This window comes from Pogona vitticeps, chromosome 4, assembly GCF_051106095.1.
Source record: "Pogona vitticeps strain Pit_001003342236 chromosome 4, PviZW2.1, whole genome shotgun sequence".
Lineage (NCBI taxonomy): Eukaryota > Metazoa > Chordata > Lepidosauria > Squamata > Agamidae > Pogona > Pogona vitticeps.
In genome coordinates, this window is record NC_135786.1 from 102,069,934 (window position 1) to 102,095,656 (window position 25,723).

Genomic DNA, 25,723 nt, shown 5'->3' on the forward strand with positions numbered 1-25,723 from the left:
TAGATCCTTACTATTTCTTGCCCTCACAAAGCTTTAAGTGCAGCTGCTCCAGAGATCCTGTCTGCCCCCCCCCAATGGATTTTGCACCTTCTTTTAGTCAGACCACAAAAATAGTATCTGTGATCATGCAGATTCAAATTATCTTCACCCAGGATAATTTTCAGACTAATTCAATTAGACTGATTTCAGGTTCAATCCTAAAAACAAGGAAGCAGAACAGAGCACTTGCATCTCCAACACGAGGCTCTTACTGGCAGGATGGAAAAATATTGCTAGAGTCAGTTTTTCGGCTCATTTTTTGCCTCCAGGGGGCTTGTTTCCAAATTTTATTGGAAAAAAAAGTTAGATGTGCTTTTAAGGCCAAACTGTACCCTTCCAGACAGCTTGCCGTTAGAGCTGAAATCATGTTCGTGTTCTGGGAACCCAATTCAGTGAGATTCATGTCTGAGAAATCAGGCATGCTTACGGGCTGAAGGCTGATCGCAAAACAAAGTAAGCTAATTTGCAAACTGTGAGTGATGAGAAAAGGGTGGTGTCCCCCAGGGCAATCAAACACAACCAGCATCTAAGGAATTGTCTCTTCTAACAACCAGTTACATGTAACACACATTTTTGTCTTCTGCTGTGTCTAAACATGATTCCATGTTGGGGCCATGGATGGGTAGTAGGAAGTCTTTGGATCAAAAGCTTCCGTCTCTTATTGCACTGCTATGTCCCAACCCATTACTTTCTCCCATTCTGATACTGGAATTCTGATCTCAAGGGAAGGGCTACTACAGAAAGTGCTGTGATGTTTGAGAGGAGCCAGGAGAGATGAAACTGATATTTAATCTCTCTCCTTGACATTCTAGCTTCATCTAGCATGGTGGAAGGCCTCAAAGGGGAAGATCTGTTCCCTTCTGTGTCCCATGGGGTCTGTTTCTGGAACCATGGAGATGCAGCCTTTTACGATTTAAACAAATGATTAAAATTCACCAGCAATGTTTTTGCTGAATCTGGCAAAAATATATTTTCTTTGGTGTCTCTGGCCCAACCCCTAATTCTCATGCCCTGTTGTAACTTAAGGACTGAATTATACAATGTCCAAGGGGAAGAGCCACCTACCCAGTCACTTTAGAACTTCCAGTAGGTCTAACTCTGAATGGCACCTGGGTAACAGATATGCCCCTCTAGCAGCCCTCTCCCAAGATTGACTAACATCAGATAAGATACAAAGTCAGCCTCTGGATTTTTTATCTTGGTCTATAAAAACTGATGACAGTATAAGGCAGATGCTCAGCACCAATAAACTCCAAGAGCTATGACAACATGCTCTTCTGGGGACCCAGAACATTTGCAAAGTCTACCAGGATATAATTCTTGCACTTAAACCACATCTAACCATTACACACCCAGAAAGAACATCTGAAGCTCAATGGTCCTAGTTCGACAGGGAATGCAAGACAGAGAAAAAAGAGCTGAGCAGAGCAACAAGACAGGCAACAACAAACATATTGGCACTGATGAAGCTACAGCTTTCCTGCAACATCTACGGAGAGAATATAAATCTCTACTTGGGGGGGAAAGGCTTTCTACTTAGAGAACTGGAAGTCCTTGGGCCAGGCCCTCATGGAGGGTAATGACATCAAATTCTGGAAGCAGATAGAAAGAGGCTTCTCACAGAAAGCCTTTGAGATTGCCAACTCCATCACACCAGAGGTATGGGTCTCCCACTTCAGTCGCATTTTTTGGGGGTAGTATTCATAGAAATATTACACATGAGACCCTCTCAATTCCCCTGAATGGCCACCTGTTTTCCCCAAAGAAATTTGGGACCTGATTCAAACTCTTCAGAATGGCAAGGCTCCTGGTGAAGATATGATCCCTGCTGAGGTTTTTGCTATTGACATTCAGTGGTGGTCTCCCATTCTAGCCAGTCTATTCACCTACATTAATAGTACAGGCAACCTTCCCACAGGCAAGCTAGCATTGTTGTGCCAATTTTTAAGAAAGGCGATCCTCTAGACCCTTGTAACTTTAGACCAATCAGTCTTCTCAATGTGGCCTCTAAGCTTTATGCCAGATACCTCCTGAATAGGCTTCTAGATTGGGACAACAAACATTCTATCATCTTTGAAGAACAGGCAGGCTTCAGAAAAGGCAGAAGTACAATAGATCAAGCCTCTGTTTTACATCATGTAATTAGTAAATACACCAAACCTCCAAACAAATATCTTTATGCTGCCTTGTGGATTTTTCATCAGCCTTTGACCTGATAGGTAGAGAACACCTATGGTATAAATTGGGAAAAACAAACATTGATAAGAGACTCCTGTGGCTTATACAGCAACTACATAAAGAAAATGCGATGCAAGTCCGTATAGGCTTACAGAGAGCTCTATCACAACAGGTTCACATTAGCCGAGGGGTGAAACAAGGTTTTATTTTAGAACCTTTTCTCTTCAACTTTTATATAAACAGTCTTATCCCTCAAATGGCTTCACCCACATTCTTCCCTCCAACTATTGTCTGTAGGATGATCTCAATACTGCTTTATGCTGATGACCTGGTTTTGCTATCTTTGAATAAAATTGGTTTTAAAAGAATGCTGTCCAAATTTGGGCAGCTCTGTAAAGAAGAACGGCTAACAATCAACTATACCAAAACAAAAATCATGGTCTGTGGGAAAAGAGCCCCTATGCATAACTGGTCACTGGATGGGCATGCTATTGAGCAGGTACACTCATTTAAATATTTGGGCTTTCAATTTTGTGAGAAACTCTCCTGGAGACAGCATTTAAATTCTACCATCTTATTGAGCACCAGATCAATCAGGCAATTAAAAAGATTTTTCTACAGCAGAGGAGGCCAGCTGGTAAATCCTGCTCTCAAGGTGTTTGTTGTCAAAATTCTAGCACAAATGCTCTATGGGACAGAACTATGGGGAGAGGCAGCCAAACCCAAATTAGAAATCCTGCAGAACAAATTCATGAGGCTGATACTGGGGCTTCCCCCAGGAACTCCCTCGGCTCACCTCAGAGTTGAGTGAAGCCTACCCTCAATTGCCGCTAGAATCGATCTGGCTTATCTTAGATATTGGCATAAACTGAACAGTTTACGTGGCATAAAGGTGCACAACAGGATTTCAGCCATTGTGTGCTAATAGCATTTACATGTTATTCTGCCTTTACTGGGAAATGCTTGATTATTAGAAACATTTATATAAATATATTTAACAAGGGAAATATGAAATAGTTTTGAAGTGCAAATCAGACATGCAAAAGATGAAACATTTACACTTCTGGTTGTAACAGCAACAACAGGAGTTAGCAGGTACTTTTTGGAGGGACTGAAATAAAGTTACCATCTCTATTAGACAACAATGCCTGCAGTCTTGTTACTTAGCATAGTAATTAATCACACTAAAGCAGGCTCATTAAATCAATGGGATTTAGTGAGTCAGCTCCTTCATAAATTCCATTGATTCAAATGGGCCTAACTCTAAGTGGCATTTACTTTAGCATAATAAGTCACAGTTAGAGTAGGCTCATTTGAATCAATTGATCGAGAGTACTTGGAGATTTTAATGCACATCTGGGCAATGGTTATTTTAGATCTTTTTATGCTGACCACATTGGTGATTTTTATAATCAGTTAAGAAATACAAAAGATCCTCTCCTGAATAACTCTGGGAAAAAACTCTGGCAGCTGATCAAAAAGCTTAATTTGGTCATACTAAATGGAAATTTTCAAGGTGATGAATGGGGGAATTCACATATTTCAGACAAAATGGAGCCAGTTTAATTGATTATTTAGCCATTACCTCTTCCTTATTAGATAACATTTTATATTTCACAATAGGTACATAGCCAGAAAGCAACCAACAGCCTCTTATGTATCATGTGTATACCCCCAAATCCCCATTTTAAAAGGAGGTGGATAACCCTCTGCTGATAGATCAAGTGCTGGTGTCAGTGGATATTAGGCTGAAGTGGTCACCTACTCTTCAGAATGAACTACAACAAATTCTATATGGTACCCCTATACTTCAACTGAAAGGAGTCTTAGCATTTAAAATCACAGCAGAAGATTTTCTCCTTACGAAGGTTTGGACCAGAAGCTCCAGCATAGTAAGGCACACAGGAAGACACTAGGAATAAGTGCAGAGAATATTTACTTGCTCTACTTATTTACATAGTGCTCACAGGAACATAAATATAGGCATTCAGCAGTCAAACAGACAGAAGGTAAGCATGACAGTCAAAATAGAACTCTGAAGGGCACACTAACCAGCCTCTTAATTTATACTACCTCCAACCAATCAAATTAGTGGTTCACCTCATGGTAGTTAATTCCACATGGCTGTGTCCTTCTTGTCATTTAGGCAGTGACTAAATAACTCCACCTGCACTAACCAACTGTTAATTACATTTCTTCTTCTTTAAGAACTAACAAGGAGAAATTGAGAGAACCCAAAACATTAAACCTGCTTTGATAGGATATGGCAAACTAATCGATACTCTGAGAACCTTCATTACTAAAAATGTAAAAATACCATCTAGAAGCTGCCCAACTAATAATACCTGGTTTGATAAAGAGTGTGAAACTATGAAGCATCAATTAAGCGGAGCCCTCAGGTTGCATAAACAAAATTGGCCTCAGAGTTTATCCAGATCCTTTTTTGACCTACATAATAATTATAAGCAACTCCTAAAAAAGAAGAAAAGAACCAGCCTGAATTAAAGATTCCTATCAAGAAAGTGCCCTGGCCTCGTCTCAAAAAGATATAATGGAATTTTGGCAACTCCTGGCATCAGCAGAAGTAAGACTTTGAATGACTTTGACTCTTACGTTTCTGCTGAATGCTGGGAAGAATATTATTTTAAACTTTTCAGTGATACAACCCCTAGTAGTGAAACTGTTCTACCTTTAATAGCATTTCCCTGTGATCTAATTAGTTGGCCACTGGTTACAACTAAAGAAATAATATTGTTGATTTCATCAATCAAGAGCAACAAAGCTGGGGAAAATTACATCCCTCCTGATTTACTTAAATCTTTTCAGGACTGGTGAGCCTTGATTTTAGCAACTCTCTTTACCTACATAGATATGGAGGGTAGTATTCCAAAGGAATGGACCTCCTGAATTGTTGTGCCCATTTCAAAGAAAGGAGAGTGAAAGGACACAGCTAATTATAGACCTACAAATTTACTTGATATCATAGGCAAACTTTACGCATGACATCTTCTCCTTTAACTGGAAGTTTGGGTAACAGAAAATAATCTTCTATCTTCTGAACAGATTGGTTTCGGGTCACTCCATGTTGAAACATATTTTTTTGTTAAATCATCTAATTAAGAAATTTTCTGTAGTATCCTCTGGACAATTATATGTGGCCTTTATCGATCTCAAAACTGCTTTTGATTCAATTCCAAGTGGATAACTATGGGAAAAGCTTATAAACCTTGGAATAGATCTTAGACTGCTAGCAAGAATTAAGAATCTGCATACTGACTCTTCTCTAAAGGTCAGAGTCGGGGTTTCTGGCCAACTATCCAATGTAGAATTTCCAGCCCTTTCACCCTGCCTTTTTGGCTTTGGAGCTCTCAAACGGCTTCCTCCGATGTCAGGGGGAAAGCCCTTTGAGACCTCATTCGTAAGTCTAGGCACCACTCGCAAGTCAATGCCAATTTTTTTGGACGGAGCCATTCGTAAGTCGAAATGTTCGTAACTAGGGCCATTCGTAAGTCAAGGGTTGACTGTATGTTGTAATTGACTATTTTGGCCTTTAACTCTGTAAATCTGACAATTAGTGCCTGTAGTCCTTAGAATACAGCTGTGCTGGCAAGGACTTCTGGGAGCTGCAGTCCAAGAGCATATGAAAACCCAAGGATCCACTGCCTTAGTCTATTACCATTTGTCACTATCTCTGTTACCTTGACAACTCTATGTATATTTGTTATGTTTTAATTTGTTTCATTCCTTGCTTTATGTGTGTGGTTTATACTATAAATCCATATGGTACATTTGTGCAGTTTTATGTGTTGCTGTGAATGACTTCAATTTGAATAAAAGAGAGAAAGAAGATATAAAAGCAGCTAGCTAACTAACAAGCTGGGTAAATACACAAATTCTTAAAGCATGAGTTACAGTTTCCCTCTGAGGCCTGGCCCTATCATTAGGCATATCGAACTGGCTGCTGCTTCAGACGCTGTCTGAGGCCCGGGATGGTGGCAGCATGAAACTGTTGAAAGAGAGCTGTGTGCTCTGTGGCCTACCCTGTGGTTGCTAAGGTAGCCTTTGCACTCAGGTGTGTTATGTAATGCCGTCCCACCACCACTTTGGAGAAAGATTCAATTGCCACTCCTGGTGGCATTTTTGCAGGGCAAACGAGGAGGCACCATCTTATCTTTCACTTCAGGCACAAACAACTCGGACTGGTCCTGAGTGACAGACATCAGGTCATTAAGAAGAGACAGTGGTGCCCGCTTTGCTGAGAATTCTACTTTCACATATTCTCTGAGCAAAATGGTAGTACCTCTGGTATTTTGTCTGGAAGTGTGCTCTGTTATTTAATGCTGAACACAAGACCCTTACGTAATTTTCCATTGGTAATAGTCAATATGTGACACAATCACGATCATCGGTCATGTTCCCAGAACAGAGTCGTCTGTTTGCAAATTATTCTACCTGGTTATCCTCCTAGATGTCAGTGGCCTCTTGGTAATGACAACACACTGTATTATATATTACCATGTGGGCAACAACTTTCCTGAGAAGTAGTTGTGTTGCCAGTTTCCAGCTAAAAACAGTTTTCTCACAGTTTCAAGAGAGAAGGGGAATTATCTCCTCCCCCCCCCCCCCCGTATCTCAAATCATGAATGCATTGTGAAAACCTCCTCATTGCAGCATACAATCCACATCCCAGGTGGTTCTCTAGCTACCGTGGTGAGGTATTACTTAGTGTGAGCAGAGGAGAGATGCAAGCAAAAGGAAGGAGGGTTCACTTGAAGCCAGGTCAGCTCCGCCACTGGACACATTGTCACATCTACCTCAGGCATTGGGTTTGGGCGGAGCATGAGAGGACAACAAAGTCTCATTTACTTTTTTATTGTTGTATTCTTATTGCTAAAAATAGGAAGTGGTGCTTGTTCGGTTTTCTGACTTGTTTGCCAGAATAACTTGGCTAACTTTGGCATCTATGCATTATGACCTGAGTGACAGGAAAAGGTTGTAGTTGCTGCCCTGCCTCAGGCAGCAAAATGTTTTTGCCTTAAACTAGCTAAGGCTTTAATCATGGTAGTGGAGGGCACGGATAAGCCCTGCACCAATCCCCACTCTGTCCAGACACCAGGCACCCCTTCATGTGTAACCAGTGCAAATCTGCAGTGGTGCCTGTAAGCACATTCTTCTGAACATGCTTACAGAGTTTCCATAATTGATAGCCCAAAGAAGGGAGGTCAACATTAAAGCAACTTTACTCATTTTCAGGCATTACTTCTGAATAGGGCTAGTGAGGAAGAAAGCAGAAAACCAGGACTCTGGATACCTCTTGACTGGAGTTTCATAGGCTAGAAACAGCCATATTTCTCTCTCTCTCTCTCTCTCTCTCTCTCAATCTATTCTTCTCCCGCTTCTTTTTTTTTGGTAGCACAATTGCAAAAGAAAAATGTATTTGTGCCATTAGCACTGTGTCATTTAAAAATATAGTCATTTCAAGCACAGTTCAGGCAATGGTTAAAAGACAAACTGGGGAAAAGATTACACTTTGAAACTGGAAAATCTATCTTAAATCTAGATCTCACTTCTGTAGGTTTAGATAACTACCAGTCTCAAAATTCACAGCTACTGAAATCCAGAGAGAGAGAAGAGAGATTGCAAATTAATGAACGGATTTTCATCCCACCTGATCATATTTTTCTTTATGGTAATCTTTCTCTTCAAGCGAGCTTTCCCTGGGTGTCTCGCTGCCTGAGTGGGTTTTTAAAATGAATTGTTTTGAATGTGTTTTTGGTGTTCCTTATGTTTTTTAGTATGGTATTTGTTTGAGCCTTTTTAGTATTTGTATACTCACACTTGTTAGCTTTACTATTGCTTTAATATTGTCTTTTAATGATGTAAACAGCCTTGGGTCCTTTTAAGGTGGAAGGGGGGTAAAATAGTTTAAATAAATAAATAAATAAATAAATAAATAAATAAATAAATAAATAAATAAATAAATAAGAGAAGATGGCACACTCCTGTTTGTTAATCCCATTTTGATTTGCGACAGCAAGGAATGGTTTGTAGTTGTGAATGGCTTATCCAAGATTAATTATCATCACGTTTTATGTTGCTCACTAGGAATTCAAATAAAATTATGTCTGGTGGAGACACTTCACACATGTATCTAAGAGTTATTAAGTGAAATGGCATCAGTCATTGTCATTCATGTCAGAAGCGACCCAGTGGTGCTCCCAGGGTGTAAGAGTCAGCTGATAGGGAGCTGCTGTTGTCCTAGGGATGCCCAAATGTGATCACAGTCCTCATGTTCTTCAGGGATGCCCTTTAGATGTCCCCACAGCCTCAGTGAATATCCTTGTAGACTTCCTTATTTGTCTCTTGACTCTTAGGAACTCTTGCATTTACAGGAGATCTCTTCTACTATAGCTGTGTTGCCCTGAAAATTAACTAAAAACAGACACTTTCCTTTCAGTTTGATGTTTAAATTGCCCCAAATACATTATTTTAATGAATGTGAATGAATTGTTTTTCCCTCTGAATGTTTTCCACAAGTGAAAAGAAATGGCTTTTGTGACATTTTTCTCTTTAACACTATTAGTATCAATGACCAAAAGATGGCAGCACTATCTCCATTGTCATAACAATCTGATTATGTCTGCTTTTTTGTATGTGTATGTAATAATGTAATAATATTTATTAAAAAGTCACTGATGAAACAAGGTTTCTATCAAAGACTGTTAGGAAGAGAAGGCTAAAAGTCGTGAGACATGCGTTTTCAACTATTCAAAAATATTTTAATTAGGTAATTTCTGAGGTGTCACTTTTGTAAAAACTGAGTTACATTCTGAGAGTTACATTCTAGAATTATGTACAGACAGTACTTTCCACACAGAGATGTAAAAAGTTGCTTTTGTGGGCTACAACTCCCAGAAGCTCACAGTAGCCATGCTGGCTGTGGAATTCTGGGAATTGCAGTCCAATTAGTTTCCTTGGCTTGGCTTAAATATGATTGTATGTAAACACACGAATGTAGATGGAAACCATTTTTCTGTGAAATTAGCAGGAAAAGAAGGCAAAAACCTGTAGCATGTTTAAATCAACTCTCTTTGAACCATTCATTTGATAAGTAATCATTTTACACTTTTCTGTAGGCATTGAAAGATGCCTTCTGAAAGAAAGTTCTTCTGTTTAGAGATGCCCAGTCAGCTTAGACTGAGGGTGGTGCTGACTGGTAGACATCTTTTTACAACATCGATGGGACTTAATTTCAGCCATATATTCTGGATGTCTGATGGCCTACGACAAATCCCAGCAGAGCAGTAAAATCTCCAAGAGTGGCTAGTGTATTCTCCAAATACTGTAGTTCTCCTGACTAACTACAATGTGCAAAAGCTGACAGGGCCCCTGCACTTCTAATAATACACAGGAAGATAGGGATCTTGCACCTTTAATAAAAGAAAGAAAACAAGCAGAAAATAATATTTTTCCATGACAAGACGAACAGAAAAGGTGTTTCTTCTTTTGCCCAACAACCTCTGCCTGTTGAAGATTCAGGCTTCTCATCCTTCATTGTATGTGGTTGTCCTCATTCTTAGCTTGGGACTTGCTCAACACCATACTTCTAGACAGATGATGTACCTCTACACAATAGCAGTTTTACTTTCAACAGTTTCCCTGCATTTAGAAGTTATCTGTTTCTGTGTTGTTGTTTCTCTCTCTGTGACTTCCTTCTTCCTGTGACTTACCTTTTAGAGTCAATATTGCACAAAAACACTTTGACCAAGGCAGGAAATCTTTCTAGCTTTTTAAAGAAAGAACAACAACCAAAAACCTTGTAGCTGAAAAAAAAATCTGTTTCCCCACCCCCAGCCACCCTCTAGAGAAAGCGATAATAAAGTATATGATACTTGTTGAAAATCCGAGGACACTCTCGAGCAATGTGAAACACACTGTCCCAGTGGGACTGAATGAACTTGTTTCCTTTGTAGCGTCAACCCCACTTGACCTGGGAGCGAAGCCCTGATGATGAATGAATGCTAGTTTCCTAAATGGCAAGGCAACACTCACACAACTGCTGAGCTGCCAGGGTGCTTAGCCATTGAGGTTACATCACAGTAATGTTAACTGCAACAGATCTAAGTTACATATGGACAAGACTAAAAGACCTTTCCAGAAGTTACCGTACTCATGTAAAGCTTTTTCTTCTTTCTCACTTTTTCTTTTTAAATCTAACAGAGAGATAGGAGTCTGGAGATGGTGACAAAAAGGTGTATATCCACAAATCAGGATACGTTTCTGCAGTGCACAAAGCAGCAATAGAGTTTCAGCTCTAAAACAAAGTTTACAATATTTTTGAAGATAGTGTTTCTTCCTCCCAAAGGCTGACTTAGAAAATGGCCAAAGGGTGGCATAGGATGTTGAAATGTTGATTTATAGAGTTGGTGGAGCTTGTCAAAATGGCTGTAATCCAAAACTGGTAATACATAAACGGAGGAAAATCCAAAGAGAGGGAGAGTATGTTTTTGTTTTTAAAGAACGACCAATAAAAGGGTTGCAGTTGCCTAATATTAGCTGAAATCCTGTAGTAAGTCACAGCTAGAGTAGGCCCATTGAATTAATGGGTGAGCTGACTGATTTGGTGGCCCTACTCTATGTATTGCTTACTACCAGATTTCCTCATTACTAGACTGGTGAAACTAATGGTTTGGAAGGTGGCTATTAACCTATTTTGTTATATTAGCTAGAATAGAGAAATAATGCCATAACGTCAAACAGCAAATGAACCGTTTTGCATATTATAGGCTGTATCTAACACCACCATGATAATAAAGATACTCACAAATGAAATCCTCTTCCTTCTCCTCTCTTTGCCCCCCCCCCCAACTTTCAGAAGTGTCTGAAACTTTCAGAAGTGTCTGAGGTGCAGTGCAGGGAGACACAGGAGTGGAAGTGGAGAAAAATGGAGGCCCCTCAGGCATTCCCCTCAACACCTGAATATGACTGTCTAATGATGAGGGGGAACAAGGATGTGCACTTGTGTATGACCATAAATCAGAGTATTACCGTCATCATGGCTGTTTGTGAACAGCACCTCCTATGGATCCTTTGTGTTAAAATATGGCGTTTGTTTTAAAATATATGATGTGATTACAAATGTGGAAAGGGGCATCAAAAGTATTAATATCTTATAAGGAGGACACTGAGCAAGAATCAAAGAGGAGCAAAACGGCAGTTCCAACCCCCAGTGAAGCCCAGGAACTCACCTGAACACTCCAACTGCTGAGGCTTTGGGGAAGGTCTGTGAATGAGGTCATACTATGTTGCTATAGGAACTGAAGACCAAAAAGATATTTTTTTTTGGAAGTGCTGCTACCACTCAGTCCTGAATGGGGAATTTTGGGAGTTGTAGCCCAAAAAATTAACTTCTTCCAACTTTTGTTCCCACACCGTTCTTCTGTCTTAATCTGCTTTTTTTTAAAAAAACAAATGGGTCACAATGGTAGGCAAGAGGAGAGGAATTCTAGGAGATGCAACCCAGCCACCTCTGAGAACTGCAACCAACCTCCCAGCCCCCACCACAACATTAAATGGATTTAGACTGCTGCCTCAGCCTGGGGATTTTGGGTGACATGAAAGCACCCCAAATTATTGGTTATTTATTTTAATACTATTGTGGCTTTACTGCAAGGATGTCAATGGAATTTTCTTCCATCTTTGCTGGAACAATGAGGCTGGTTCTGTATATTTTCCAGAGCTTAGAATAGTTACTTTCTGGGGGGCACAACCTCATTTAGTCCACCAGCCTACTGTGTATTGCCAGTAGCTATGCTGGTAGGAGCAGTTCTGGAAGCTGTGGCGCAAAAGAGTCAGTTTTCTGACTCTTGACAGGGGGGTGGAGAGACGCCATCTGCTCCTTTACCTCAGGCCGCAGAATGCCTTGTTTTGGGCAGAACCGGCAGCTTATGACAGAGCTGGCAGTTTAATCAGAGACTTGCTGTTTCACGTGTTAGTCTCTTAGCCTGTTAATAATTACACTTGCACTAATTTGCTATGGAAAAAAATACTGTGTGAGTAAACAAGGCTCCTTAAAGCTCAGCAGGTCTGTGCGAGCATTAAATGCAGCACATCACTTCAAGAGAATTTAATGGACTCAGCAAGGCTGGGAAGAAAATGTAATTTGGGGAGTGGGGGTGGGGGGTCTGTACAGTAGCTGCATTCTGGATCTTGTCACACCAGGGTAAGTAGACTGATTTTACGGCATGCAGAGTATCCCCAAGGGAAGCAGACTCTGAAGGAAATGGTTCCAGACGATTGAGCCCGGTCCATTTGCTTCACTTTGCTGGAATTACTCTGAACCAGTAACTGAAATCTACTCTAATGAAAAAGCTTTAGGGGGAAATTTTGTGGCTACCAGAACAAAGGGGGATCCGGAGGACAGAAGATGGAGCCAGAAAATCAAGGCAACTTTTAAGAGATAGGATCCCTTCCCCATAAAATTGTTTGCTTATAATAATTTTATTATTTTTAACAGTTGAACACATTTCTGATTAAAGCGTGTTTATGTATACAGAATTTGGAATGCTCATTTAAAAGAGGAATTCATTAGCCTATTCAGTAGAAATTATGTAATGCAGTAGTGTTATGTCTGGGGAGTGGAGTTAAGAAAATTTTAGTTCTGTACTAGAAGCGTTCAAAGCCATGGCAGGAAGTCCCACCCATAATTTCTGGTGAGGGTTGAAATTAAGATTGAGGAATATAGTATCTTGGTTTCTTGTGCTACTCCTCTCCATTCTGTGAAGTGCAGGGTCAGGATGGTAGCAGAGAAAATATTTATCTTGCATTGCTGTGCCCAGGACCTTCATTTTACACTACAAGTTGGATCATCCCTGGATATCTTGTTTAGTATGCAGCAAGTTTCCTCCACCTCAAAACAAGGGTAGCAATAAGTTATTAATTTCACAAAAAATGAAACAACTTTGTATGGTTGTTATGTCTCAAACAAACATTGTTGTGCTCCTAAAGCTAAATTGGTCCCAGGCCACAGACTTTACACACAGCTGTCCACAATTGTTGGAAAGAATAGAGCCATAGTTTTATTGGTTACACCAGAGTTGACATGGGCACAATTTAAGTCATACCTCTTTGTACAAAGACCTCTGTGCAGCACCACAGGTGCTGTATGTTCCCTACCCCACTTCCTGGGTGGTTGGTGCCCCACTCAAAAGCCTCCATGTGCCACCTGGGTCATCCTCCATCGCTGGCTGCCCAGTCCGGAAAGAAGCTTGAGCTTCCCTTCTCCGCCTCTTCTGGCAGCTGACCACTCAGTAGGGAGAATCTCTGTCCTGCCTCCTCATCTGAGTGGCCAGCTGCTGGAGGAGGTGGGGAAAGTAAACCTGAGCTCCTTGCAAGACTGGGCAGCTGGTGATGAAGGGATGACCTGGGTGGTGCATAGAGGCTTGTGAATGGGGCAGCCATCCAGGTGATGGGGGGAGGGAATCCTTGGAAATGGATCCACAGCATTGGGAGACACTCTGTCACCCAGGGGCAAGTCTGGGGCTCTGGCTTCTGAGCTAATCCTAACTATGTCTTTGCATCCAGTTCCCTGAAGGTGATTCCTCAGAAACTGCAAGGTGTTGATGGTCAGTTTGAGCTCCAGCTGTATATATACAGGTCTTTCTTGAAATGCGATGTCAGTTTTATAATTTTCTATATAGCTTCATTTGAGGGTCAGTGTAGTATAGACAATATTAAACTAGAACTTGGGGGTTCCTTCAAATCCCTACTCCGCTATGGAAACTCACTGGACGTGGCAAGAGTAGACCACTTCTTGAACATCTCATACACCTTGAAAACCCTATTAGGGTCACTGGTCACCATATGTCAGAAGTGACTTGAGGCGACATAATAACAAAATTGTTATACAGGGTGGAATAAATCTTCCATCTAGAGAAATAAGTCTGCAATGTTAAACATAATGCAAAATAAAGTGTAAATCAGGAAATGGATGAGAAATCAATGGATGATATATAAGATACAGGGAATGAGCATAAATCATCATGGATTTTTCAGCTGGGATTCTTCCATTAGTAGAATAAAAAGGAAATCTCAGAGCAGTATTGCAAATCCTTCTAGGGCACTGGAGAAGTGAATGGCTCCTTTCCAACAAAAGTGTTGTCTGTGTTTCCCTCAGCTTATTGAATATAGAATCGGGTTAAGGGGAAAATGGAATGTAATAGAAATCAGTTCTCATTGCTGCTTTATTCATTTAATAAAATGGTGTGTTTGAGAACAGACTTTCTTTGGAATGAACTATTTCCATGGTAAATGGGAGAGCATTTGAATAGAATGGAGTGTGGAGAGATAGATAATGCTACTTGTAATGATGCCTGTGACAGATGATGGCAGATGTCAAGTTTTAAGTGAATTTAATGCTCTTGAAGTATGCTAGATTGCCAGTGACTGAAATTTCTCCATTTACCAAGTAGGAACAACCCAAGTGCTGCAGTCTTTGGGTTTACCCAGTGGGTGGATTGCTTCTAGTGAGTAAGGCAGTGTGTGCCAGGCATAGACGAAAGTGGACTCATTAAAACTCATTAGACAGAAACACCAAAAGCGTCCCAGTTGCTGTTATACTGTGTCAGACTATTGGTTCATGAAGTTTAATGTCGACTACACTGACTGGTAGGGTTTCAGGGTTTCAGTCAGATCTTTCCCAACTTCAGTAAGCATATGGCTTACAGTTGATGTAATGTTCCCTTCACATTCTGACAAAGTACTATTTATTTACTTTTGAGAAAATAGCACCTATACAACCTTAAAAGACAAGATTCCTTTGCCAGTCCTCTGCAGCATTCCTCAGTAGTGCCAGTTGTGAGGGAATTCTGTGTTAAGTATCCTTGCCCCCCCCCATCATTCTGCCGAGTCTCGTCAGTCAGCAGTGGAGGTGGGTTCTCAGCCCACCACTGAGAAGAAAAGCAGCAGATGAGCTCCAACTAGCACAGTGGTTCCCAACCTTGGGTAATTCAGGTGTTCTTGGACTGCAATCCCCAGAAGCCTTCACCACTAGCTGTGCTGGCTGGTGTTTTGGGGAATCGCAGTCTAAGAAAATCCAGGTTATTCAAGGTTGGGAACCACTGAGCTAGCACCATATTAACGAACTCCGAAAAACACTGGGCCCTGCTACTTTGGAGTCATGGGACATTCTGCATAAAGGAAGATGATTATACTCACATTAAGCATTTCTCCTTTCAGAGGCAGGCTATATTCTGCATCCATCCTGTCTTTTGCCCAATATGGTGGATGTTTGACCACCTAGCTGTATCACATATTGCTAGACTTTGGACTAACAATCAGCCTGAAGCAAACACAAGTCATGGGCCAAGGCGTGGACTCACCTCCCTCTATTACCATCTCCATGCAAGAACTGGAGGTTGTTCATGAATCTGTGTACCTTGGCTCAACGATCTCTGACACCCTCTCCCTAGAGGTTGAGCTGGATAAACACATTGGCAAAGCAGCTACCATGTTCTCTAGAATCACAAAGAGAGTATGGGTCAATAAGAAGCTGACGGCATACACCAAGATTCAGATCTACAGATCCTGTGTCCTGAGCACACTCCTGTACTGCAGTGAGTCCTGGATCCTTTGTGCATGGCAGGAGAGGAAGCTGAACACGTTCCATATGTGTTATGACTCATTTTTGGTATCACTTGGCAGAACAAAGTTCCAAATAGAGTAGTCCTGGATCAAGCTGGAATTTTTAGCATGTATACATTACTGAAACAGCGCCGTCTACCTTGGTTTGGGCATGTTGTGGGAATGGCTGATGGTCGGATTCAAAAAGATCTCCTGTATGGAGAATTAGTGCAGGGAAATCGCCCCAGAGGGAGACCACAGATGCGATACAAGGACATCTGCAAGTGGATCTGAAGGCCTTAGGAATGGGCCTCAACAGATGGGAAACCCTGACATCTGACCGTTCAGCCTGGAGGGAGGTGGTGCATCATGGCCTCTCCCAATTTGAAGAGACCCTTGTCCAGCAGGCCAAGGCAAAGAGGCAGTCCTGAAAGCAGCAAAATCAGGGAGCTGGACAGGGGACAGATTGTATTTGTCTTCAGTGTGGAAGGGATTGTCACTCTCGAATTGGCGTTCTCAGCCACACTAGACACTGTTCCAAGTCCTCTACACAGAGCACGTTACCATAGTCTCTCGAGACTGAAGGATGCCTAATTTAATCCAAGATACTGAGGGGGATGGGATGTATGGAATGAGTTATAGAGAGAAAACTTTTGTTTATAAGTGCAGGAATCTTCTTGAGGGGAACACCTTGCTCACATGAAATCCATGCAGGTCAGACAGAATATTTCCTCCAGGACATCTTATTCAGGCTTGAAAATGTGAAGGGCTAAATGGGTGTTAGGGACATGGGGACATATTTTAAGGCAGTGGTCCCCAACCTTGGGCCTCCAGAGGTTCTTGGACTTCAACTCCCAGAAATCCTGGCCAGCAGAGGTGGTGGTGAAGGCTTCTGGGAGTTGCAGTCCAAGAACATCTGGAGGCCCAAGGTTGGGGACCACTGTGTTAAGGCCAACCTCCCATGTTCCTTCTGTGCCCAAAAGCAAGGCAGACCTTTATGTGTTTGCCATGAATGATTCTAAAGGTGTGTATAAATGTGTTCAACCAAAAGCACTTCCAGCACACCTCTGATTGGGAACCCTAACTGGGCAGACCTTTCCGCCACTAGGACACTTTATGTTGAATGGGCTTACTGACACATCTGCAGACTTTGGCACTAAATATATGTCTGCCTTTCTTTCTAGGTGGGGTGGAAATCGTGGCATGGGGTGTACCCTCCACTACAGCTGTCCACAGTGCGAGAACAGGATTACACACATTTAGGTATCCACACAGTGCTAATCTATAAGAGACTAAAAATGGCATTTAGAATACATGAGTCTGACTACAGCTTAGAAATGTGTATTTTATTCTGTTACTGTAATATTTCTTCCACCTACTGTGATACCTGAGTTATACAGCAGAATGTTTATTTAACAAGTGTGTGTGTGTGTGTGTGTGTGTGTGTGTGTGTGTGTGTGTGTGTGTGTGTGTGTTTAAACGCAGGCACATGTGCAAGTGTCTAATTTTCTCCTGTACATTTCTCTCCCAAACTTTCATCTGGTTAAGAGATTCCATCAAGGGATTTTGCAAGCTTGCTAATGATCGATGCAAACTTCAGAATAAATAATACAGGAAACGAGGGCACAATTAATGTTTTAAGCTGCAGTGTTCATGAAGTAACAGTGTAGATGTTATAATGCCATGATAAATATAACGAGTACATTTGTTTATTATGAACCAAAATGAAATTAAATCTTCAGTTTGTAAATCCATTTCCCCAGTCTTCCCTTGCACTGTAATTATTTATAGAAAATCCTGCTCTCCATTCAGAGTCCATTAATCATATCATTCCTTTTCTGTAGCCCAATTGTTGGCTTCAGCTGCTAAAGTCTCTGAGTGGCCCTCATCTTTGTTTTGGTTAAGGTATTATCTACCTTGCATTTTGTTCTTAATATTGTGCAGAGTAAAGCAGTATTTCATTGCACACACAAGAGAGTCCCTTTGAAATAAATCCAACTGAGAAAAACAGTGCTGTCTCACAACAAAGCATGTGTAGGACTGGAGCATTAAAAGCACCCTTGCATATATGTTTGCTGTTGGATCTGTGTGCTGGACTCCTCTTGATATGAGTGGCACTTTGGAAGTTAGGTTACAATCGCCATCGTCTCTGGCCCTGGCCGTTGCTGGTGGGGCTGATAAGATCTGGGGTCCTACAATGTCTGGAGAGCCTCAGCTCTCCTTACTTCTGTTTTACGTCACAATTTCTATAACCTGACTTGCTTTTGTTGCTAGATCCATACCACACAGACAGTATTTGAAGGACACAGGAAACAGTAACACTGGAGTATGAATCATGATGAGAGAATGTATAGTAGTAGCTTGACAGAAAAAAAGAGAGTAGATTTCAGATTTTAGTCAATGTGCAAGAATGGATGAAATTGCAGGTTTTGAAAAAAAAAATCTGCTTTTCACAGAGGTCTGAAATAACCATTATGGAAACTGCCCATTTGTTTCCTCAGAGGGTATCTGAAGTCCGTCAGATGCTAATGGTGTTCAGCCACAGCTGAGGTAGGCTGGCTATGAACCAGTGATCCTGAGGCAAAAAGCTTTTGTAGCCCCTCACCAATCTCCCTGCGCCACCCGGCCTCTTGCAGTGCACTCCTCTTTGTGTTCTCATAAGTTAATCTTTCTTTTCTTTTGTCTAATGCGATCATCTTTCTCCTCTTACAGATCTGCCTTTGACTTTCCCCGACAGTCAAGCTGACAAACACCCTCAGCATTCCCCTGTTATTCTTGCATAGAAGTATTCATCAGGAATACAGTTTGAAATAAGGTTGATATATAAAAATAAAAAGACAGTGACTGGAAATATCCTTGATATTAACCTTTTGCACCAGAAAATAGTTCTCAGAGTGTCTTTTTAAAGCAATCGTTCTGATAATGAGAAGGCTGTTGGCAGGGAGGTAAAATGAAAAATTTTGTAGCCGGAGTGGAGCAATGAAAGAGAAGTATTTCATAATGCTGGATAAACTAGGCTAAAATTAGTCTGGCTTCTTCTAATGAGACTAGTTCATAGCAAACACAGTAATTCTAGTTAATAATAAACAATGCCTCCCCCCTCCTGTATCACTGTGATAAGCCTGCTGATTTTGCTCATTTTTAAAAAATTGTCCAGGGTTTCCATTGGTTTTCAAAAACATTGCCTTTTTTAACATTAAAAGAAGAAAAAGAAGAGGGAAGAAAGAAAAGTCTCATGTCACCATTAACTAAAAGGTTTAGTTTAGCCTGAGCTTTTGCTGATTACAGCCAGCTTCTCAGATGGAAAGAGAAAATTGTTCTGCTTTGGATTGTGTATGTGGCAGGGGAGGGGGCAAGAGCAGAGAGAAATGGAATCCAGGAAATCATCATTCTGTTATTAACTCTGGACATAAACTTTTGAAGCCTGGTTAACATAAACATCCTGGCAATACAAGTAGTTAACTAGTGATGTCTCTGTGTTAACTAATATGCATCCCAGTCTTCTGATAGTTTAGATTCTAATCCTATACTCCAGACAGGATCAGAATCAGTTCCACTCTTGTAGGCTTTGCCCAGGGCTTAGATGGATAGCTATTTTTGGGTTACAATTCGAGAATCCTCCAGCGAGCACGGCCACTGGCCATGCTGCCTACTGGTTAATAAAGCAGGATTATAGTCCCACAAAGTAATTTTTCTAAGCTCTCGTTATGCAGCATCTGGAAGGAACTGTGATTAGAAAAGATGCACAAAATGGCTTCCAGAAGCATGGAGAGGTAACCAAAGGGCTGTGGCAACTCCATGCCTCTCGGCCAACCAGCCATTACCTGTAGCCACAACTGGCCAAGTACATGCCCTTTGTGTTTATAGGGGAAAGGGACTTCCCTCTGCAAAAGACTCACCCACTGCACACATGGCTGATTCCTGGTGTGCCCAGAGATTGGCATGGCAGAATGGCAAGGTTTGCTCTTGTGATCCACCAGGCTAAAGGCCTATCTAGTCAGCACATTCTCATTTCCCCATAACAGGCACAATGCTGTTGTATAGCTACATGGGTACAGTGCTGAGGCATAAATGCTATTCACGAAGTGCAGGGGCATAAGCACATTGTGCACGTGGTCATACCAGGGACGCATGATCAGTTGTAGAATTGAATAAGCACAGTTTCTTGGTGCTGGGCATAACACCTAGCACACTTACACAGGCATAACTTTATTTTGTGCTTGTGTGAACAGGCACTCCTCTTTGTGTCTGTGGAATACTTTAGGGATATGGATAGTGATTACTTTAATTATACTTTTTTAAAAAGGGCCAGATTACAATGATCCTGTAAAGAAATTATAAAACTACAAAATGTATAGAACACCAGGTACAATAATGCCTACGTTTTGGTACATTTGCATACTAAACTCTGCTCCCTGAAACAAAATGAAATTTAAAAAATAGACCATGCCAATTGATTTTTTTCCTATCATCTTTCTTCATTGTCCAGATTTCCCATTTGTATATAATGGCTGCATATACTGGTGATCTTGGCTTTTATTTGTATTGAAACATCTTTACACTTTAGGATTTTTAAAACACTCCTTTGTAGCTGCCCTTCCAAGCCTTAGACTCCATTTGATTTCTTGGTGCAGTTTCCATTCTGATTGATGAATGGCCCATGTTAAAGAAAAAACTTCAGTAAATCCAGTTTATTTATTGTCAAAATTTAAATTAGGTAGTTTTTTTTGTGTGTGTTTTTGGTAACCATTGTTTTAGCCTTCTTAATGTTCACCTATGGCCCACCTTTTTTAATTTAACTTCCTCAGTAATTGTTTCAAGTTATCGCTGTTTTCCTCCAATCAGTCCTCCCTTATCTGAATTTAATTCAGATTTCTGTGTAATATGTTCTGCATATTAACTAATAAGGAAATAAAAGACACATTTGTTTGACATCTTTCACAATGAGAAACCATTCTGCTTCTTCCTATTCTGTCTCTTCTGGAGCTTATTGTCCAGAGAATAGCTTAAGCATTAAGAGAATCAGATGTTGATTTTATATATATATTTAAATATTCTATAGATATTCATAACCAAATATTTCAAAGACTTTCTTGTAACCTATAAGGAGCAGACTGATTTTTAAAAAAATGTTCTTTGGTACAGTTTGGAAACCAACAAATATTTGCAGTATGATCTCTGGTGCTTCTTTTCTGAATCCAGTTTGAAATCTGAGATTTGACAATCTTGATATGGTAAAAATCTTTGTTGTAAAACTTTGAGCATCAGTTTGATTGCATGAGAAATTACTAAAGTGACTGAATAGGGCAGAATTATATATAAAACATTTCCACTCTGGGCCTTTGTTTTATTTTCAGGATTTTGATAAGTTGAGTTTCTGCAGCTTGAAAAAGGATGCTAATGGTAAACCAAACCTGGATCATTTTTCATATCTCAAAAACCTATCAGGGCAACATATGTCAGAAGCAACTTGATGGCACATAACAAACAAATCTGAAATATCTTTGTTGGAGTCTAATCTATTCCTGGTAATTTATTTCTTCCAATTGCTTTGAAAGCAGCTTTCACTTTACTTTCTAAAATTACAGGCTCTTCTTTGAAGGAATCAGTCCTTTTTGTATCTATTCTAAGAAAGTATCCAGTATATTATTTCTATGTTGTCTTTATTTTGTCTTTATCTTTAATGAGATAATACGAGGGGGTACTGATAAGTATTAAGCCTTTCCCAGAAAAAAATTGAGCTAGGAAGCTGTAACTGCCACACTATTCTATATATTTCCCCAGGAAGTCAACGCACTTGCGACATCTGTCCTGCAGCTTCTTAGGTAAAAGTAAAGGTTCCCCTTGACATTTAGTCCAGTCGTGTCTGACTCTAGGGGGCGGTGCTCATCCCATTTCCAAGCCATAGAGCCAGTGTTTGTCTGAAGACAGTTTCCGTGGTCACGTGGCCAGTGCAACTAGACACAAAATGCCATTACCTTCCCACCAAGGTGGTACCTATTTATCTACTCACAGTTTTGCATGCTTTCGAACTGCTAGGTTGGCAGGAGCTGGGACAAGCAACGGGAGTTCACTCCATTGCGTGGATTCGATCTTACAACTGCTGGCCTTCTGACCTTGCAGAACAGAGGCTTCTGTGGTTTAACCCTCAGCGCCACCACGTCCCTTTGCAGCCTCTTAAGTCCCTGTAAATAAAATTCTTCCAACTGCTGGTGTAACTACTTATTTGAAGCATTAGTTGCCTCCAGAACACTCCCTAATCATTGTCCCTTTAAGTGTTTTTTGAGTTTGGGGAACAGATAATAGGCAGAAGGAGCCAGGTCGGGAGAATAGGGTGGATGGGGCATCACTTGAAACCCTAAGGACTTCAGTTTTGCCATTATTTCATGTGCAGTGTGTGATGAGGCATTGTCATGCAACAGGATGACACCTTTGGAGAGCTTTCCTCAACGTTTTTCCTTGATGTTTTGCCTCAACTTCCTCAATAAAGCACAGTAGTATTTTGCATCAATGGTTCAACCCTGTTGGAGGTAGTCCACCAGCAGAATTCCCTTCCTACTCCAAAAAACTGTTGCCATTTGTTTCTGTACTGACCATTGCACTTGAAACTTCTTTGGCCTGGGGGAACCAATGTGCCTCCATTCCTTAGACTGTTCCTTTGTCTCAAGATCAAAACAGTAGATCCATGTCTCATCACCAGTTACCAGTTTGCCCAGGAAATCTCACTCATTTCTTGCAAAATGTTCCAAAACAGCCACTGATGACTCGACACATTTCCTCTTTTGTTCGGTTGTCAAAAGTTTGGGGATCCACTTTGCTGCCAGCTTTCTCATTTCCAAGTCAGTGTGGATAATGGCACCAACTCTCTGACGTGATATTCTCAGATATACGACACTACTTCTGGCTGATATTCGGCTGCCCTCCATCATGGATGGCTTTCAAATTTGCAGGCACAGAGACAGAAACAGGCCTTCCACTGGGTTTCTCACTTTCAACACACAAGTGGCCAGTTTTATAATTGACAACCCAATGTTTAACTGTTGCATATGAAGGGCCACTGCCCCCCATAGTTTGTGACATTTCATCATGGATCTGCTTTGTACCTTTCCCTTGGAGAAACAGGAACTTGATTATGGTCCTATGCTCTTCCACATTGAACTTTTCTGGAGGTGCTGCCATGTTCACTTTGGACCTGAACATGAAAGATAAGTTAAAATCACAGGTAGTTGATTTTTGCACCATTTAATATATACAAATTGGCCAATGCACCCTGCAATTTATAGCTTCCTCGCTCAATTTTTTCTGGGAAAGGCTTGATATTTATCAGCACCCCCTTGTATATTCCTGTGCGGATCCCTCAGCTAAATTAATATAGATTTAATTTTATTTTGGTTTCTTGGATCTTATGAAAAATATATCTCCTCCCCCCCTTTTTCACTGATGTTCTCTTCTGCTTTTTTGCAATGATTGGTCTACTAGTTCTCTTTATTCCAATATGCAAGTCCCTGAAAAACTGTACCTCAGAAATGTATGATAAGCGCCGAGTGGTACAAAGGGAAAAGGCCTGAGGGCAGTGACCTGGAGGTCTTAGTTTGCTTTCTATCAGCTTGTGTATGGGCCTCCCCTCTGCAAATTTTCACTCTTCTACTGGTGTGTGGATGGAGGGAACAACTCCAGTTCTTCTTTCCATCTTCTTCTGTGGAGTAAGCACTCAAGTAAAGTTTAGAAAACATACCTTTTGGACTACAGCACCCATATTCCCCAGCCAATATGGCCACTGGACATTCTATTTGGGGGATTGTGGGTGTTGTCATCCTGAAAATTACTCTTCTGAGCTGTGAGGCAGTAAGTCCCCAAACTCTGGACACAGGGCAGTTTTATATCCAGTTGCCGAAAATGTACTGTATAATATGAGGATGACATGGAAGAGAAGAACAGTGAAGCATAATGAAAGGATGTGATGTCAAATATTCCCTGCCATGTTTTTCTTGTAATCAGGGCACCTTGGTGGGCAAGTGTGCCAAACTTCCGGAGTCTACTGTGTGATCAAAACTGTGGGGGGGGGGCATAATGTTCTCATCAATTAGCAGATTCAAGTCCGATATTCACATTTCTTCTCTGCTGCAGCATCATGCTTTATATTTTTCAGCAGCAGTTATCTTCAGTGTTTTTATACTTCCCTGGAGAATAAATATTTTATTTCTGCAAATAATCTTCAGAAATACAGTGTGTTTTTTTTAAAAAATATTGTTCTTATTACCAAAAGCTGTTTGGTTCTAATAACACACATTGACTTTGAAAGCCTGGTTCCTTACAGAACTATAAAATACAAGCCAATGCTAGCATCAAACTTCTTTGTCGATTTTTTATCAGATGTACAGGACTGTCTGTCTGTAATGAATCAGCTTTTGGAAACAAAGTCAGTACTAAGACCGTTAACATTGCCCTGCTAGTGCATCTCATACAGCACCCTGCGGCTAGAAGTTCATTAGAAGGGTATGATGGACATTGGTGATCCCCTCTCAATTGTCCTCTGCAGGTGGTCTAACCTGTCAATGCAAGGAAAACTGCATTGGAACAGGGAGCTTCTCTTTTTACTAATCACATTCTTCTCTTACATAGCAGCCTTGGAACTTTTGATGCAAAGTCATTTTTAACTATATAAGAGACTACAGGCAGATGTTATACTGAATATCCATTTTCAAGGTGCCTTTAATTAATTAATTAATTAATTAATTAATTAATTAATTAATTAATTAATTAATTAATTAATTAATTAATTAATTAATTAATTAATTAATTAATTAATTAATTAATATGCCGCCCACACTACCCGAAGGTCTCTGGGCGGCTTACAGCATTTAAAATACAATAAAAAGGCAAAATAAAAGGGCAAAATAATTAAAATGCAATTAAAAATATATATTCTAAAAATTGCCATCAGACCTACAGCTGATATTATTTCAGTTAAAAGCCATTTGGAACAGGAAGGTTTTGACGTGGCGCCGAAATGTCATCAGTGTCAGCGCCAGATGAATCTCAGTCGGGAGGGCATTCCATAGTCTCGGGGCAGCTGCCAAAAAGGCCCTTTCTCTACAAGCCCACCCTTTTATCTCCTTAAGGGATGGCGCTTTCAAAAGGGCCCCCTGGTTAGATCTTAACTGCCAGGTAGGTTCATATGGAAGGAGGCGGTCCTTCAGGTATCCAGGGCCCAAGCCGTTTAGGGCTTTATATGTCAAAACAAGCACTTTGAATTGGGCCCGGACAGCAACTGGTAACCAATGTAAATTAAACAGAATTGGCTTGATGTGATCTCTAGCAGCTCCACCACTCACCAGCCGCGCAGCTCGATTCTGGACCAGTTGCAGTTGCCGGATCGTCTTCAAAGGCAGCCCCACGTAGAGCGCATTGCAATAATCTATACGAGATGTTACTGAGGCCTAGAAAAAATTCCCGTTGGCAGTCTGTGTTCTTAACTGGTAGTGGGCTCTGCCCATTGTAAGAAATCAGAGATAATCTGGATAACTGAATTTTGGAACTCATGTCAGTTTTTACATTTGTCTGGTGTGGTTGTCAAATTGCAGACATTTACAGACATTTTCTGCCTGCATCTTATCTAAATGAAATGTCTGTGTGAGGCTATGTAAAGTTACTACTGCTAAATTGTGGGGATAACACACACACACACACACACAAAGATTCTGGCACCATTAATTTCTGTTGTCCAGTAGGAATTCGGTCTAATTTCTAAATCTAAGAAAAAAGTATTGGCACTGATCAGTCTAAAAATGGTTAATTAGTCATTTTGGGCTAATGGGGTTTGGTATCAGGGCAGCAGCCATGCCAGCAGCGCAAACTGGGCCCACAATGCATGACTTGGAAACAC

General features: G+C 40.8%; 1 long non-coding RNA gene across 1 annotated transcript; it reads left to right on the forward strand.

Moving 5' to 3' along the window:
• The first annotated feature begins 11,863 nt into the window (after positions 1 to 11,863).
• LOC140706710 (uncharacterized) lies at positions 11,864 to 18,673 on the forward strand. Its single transcript, XR_012086528.2, has 3 exons — positions 11,864 to 12,439; positions 17,022 to 17,100; positions 18,550 to 18,673. It is a non-coding gene; the product is annotated as an uncharacterized LOC140706710 (long non-coding RNA).
• The last annotated feature ends 7,050 nt before the right edge of the window (positions 18,674 to 25,723 follow it).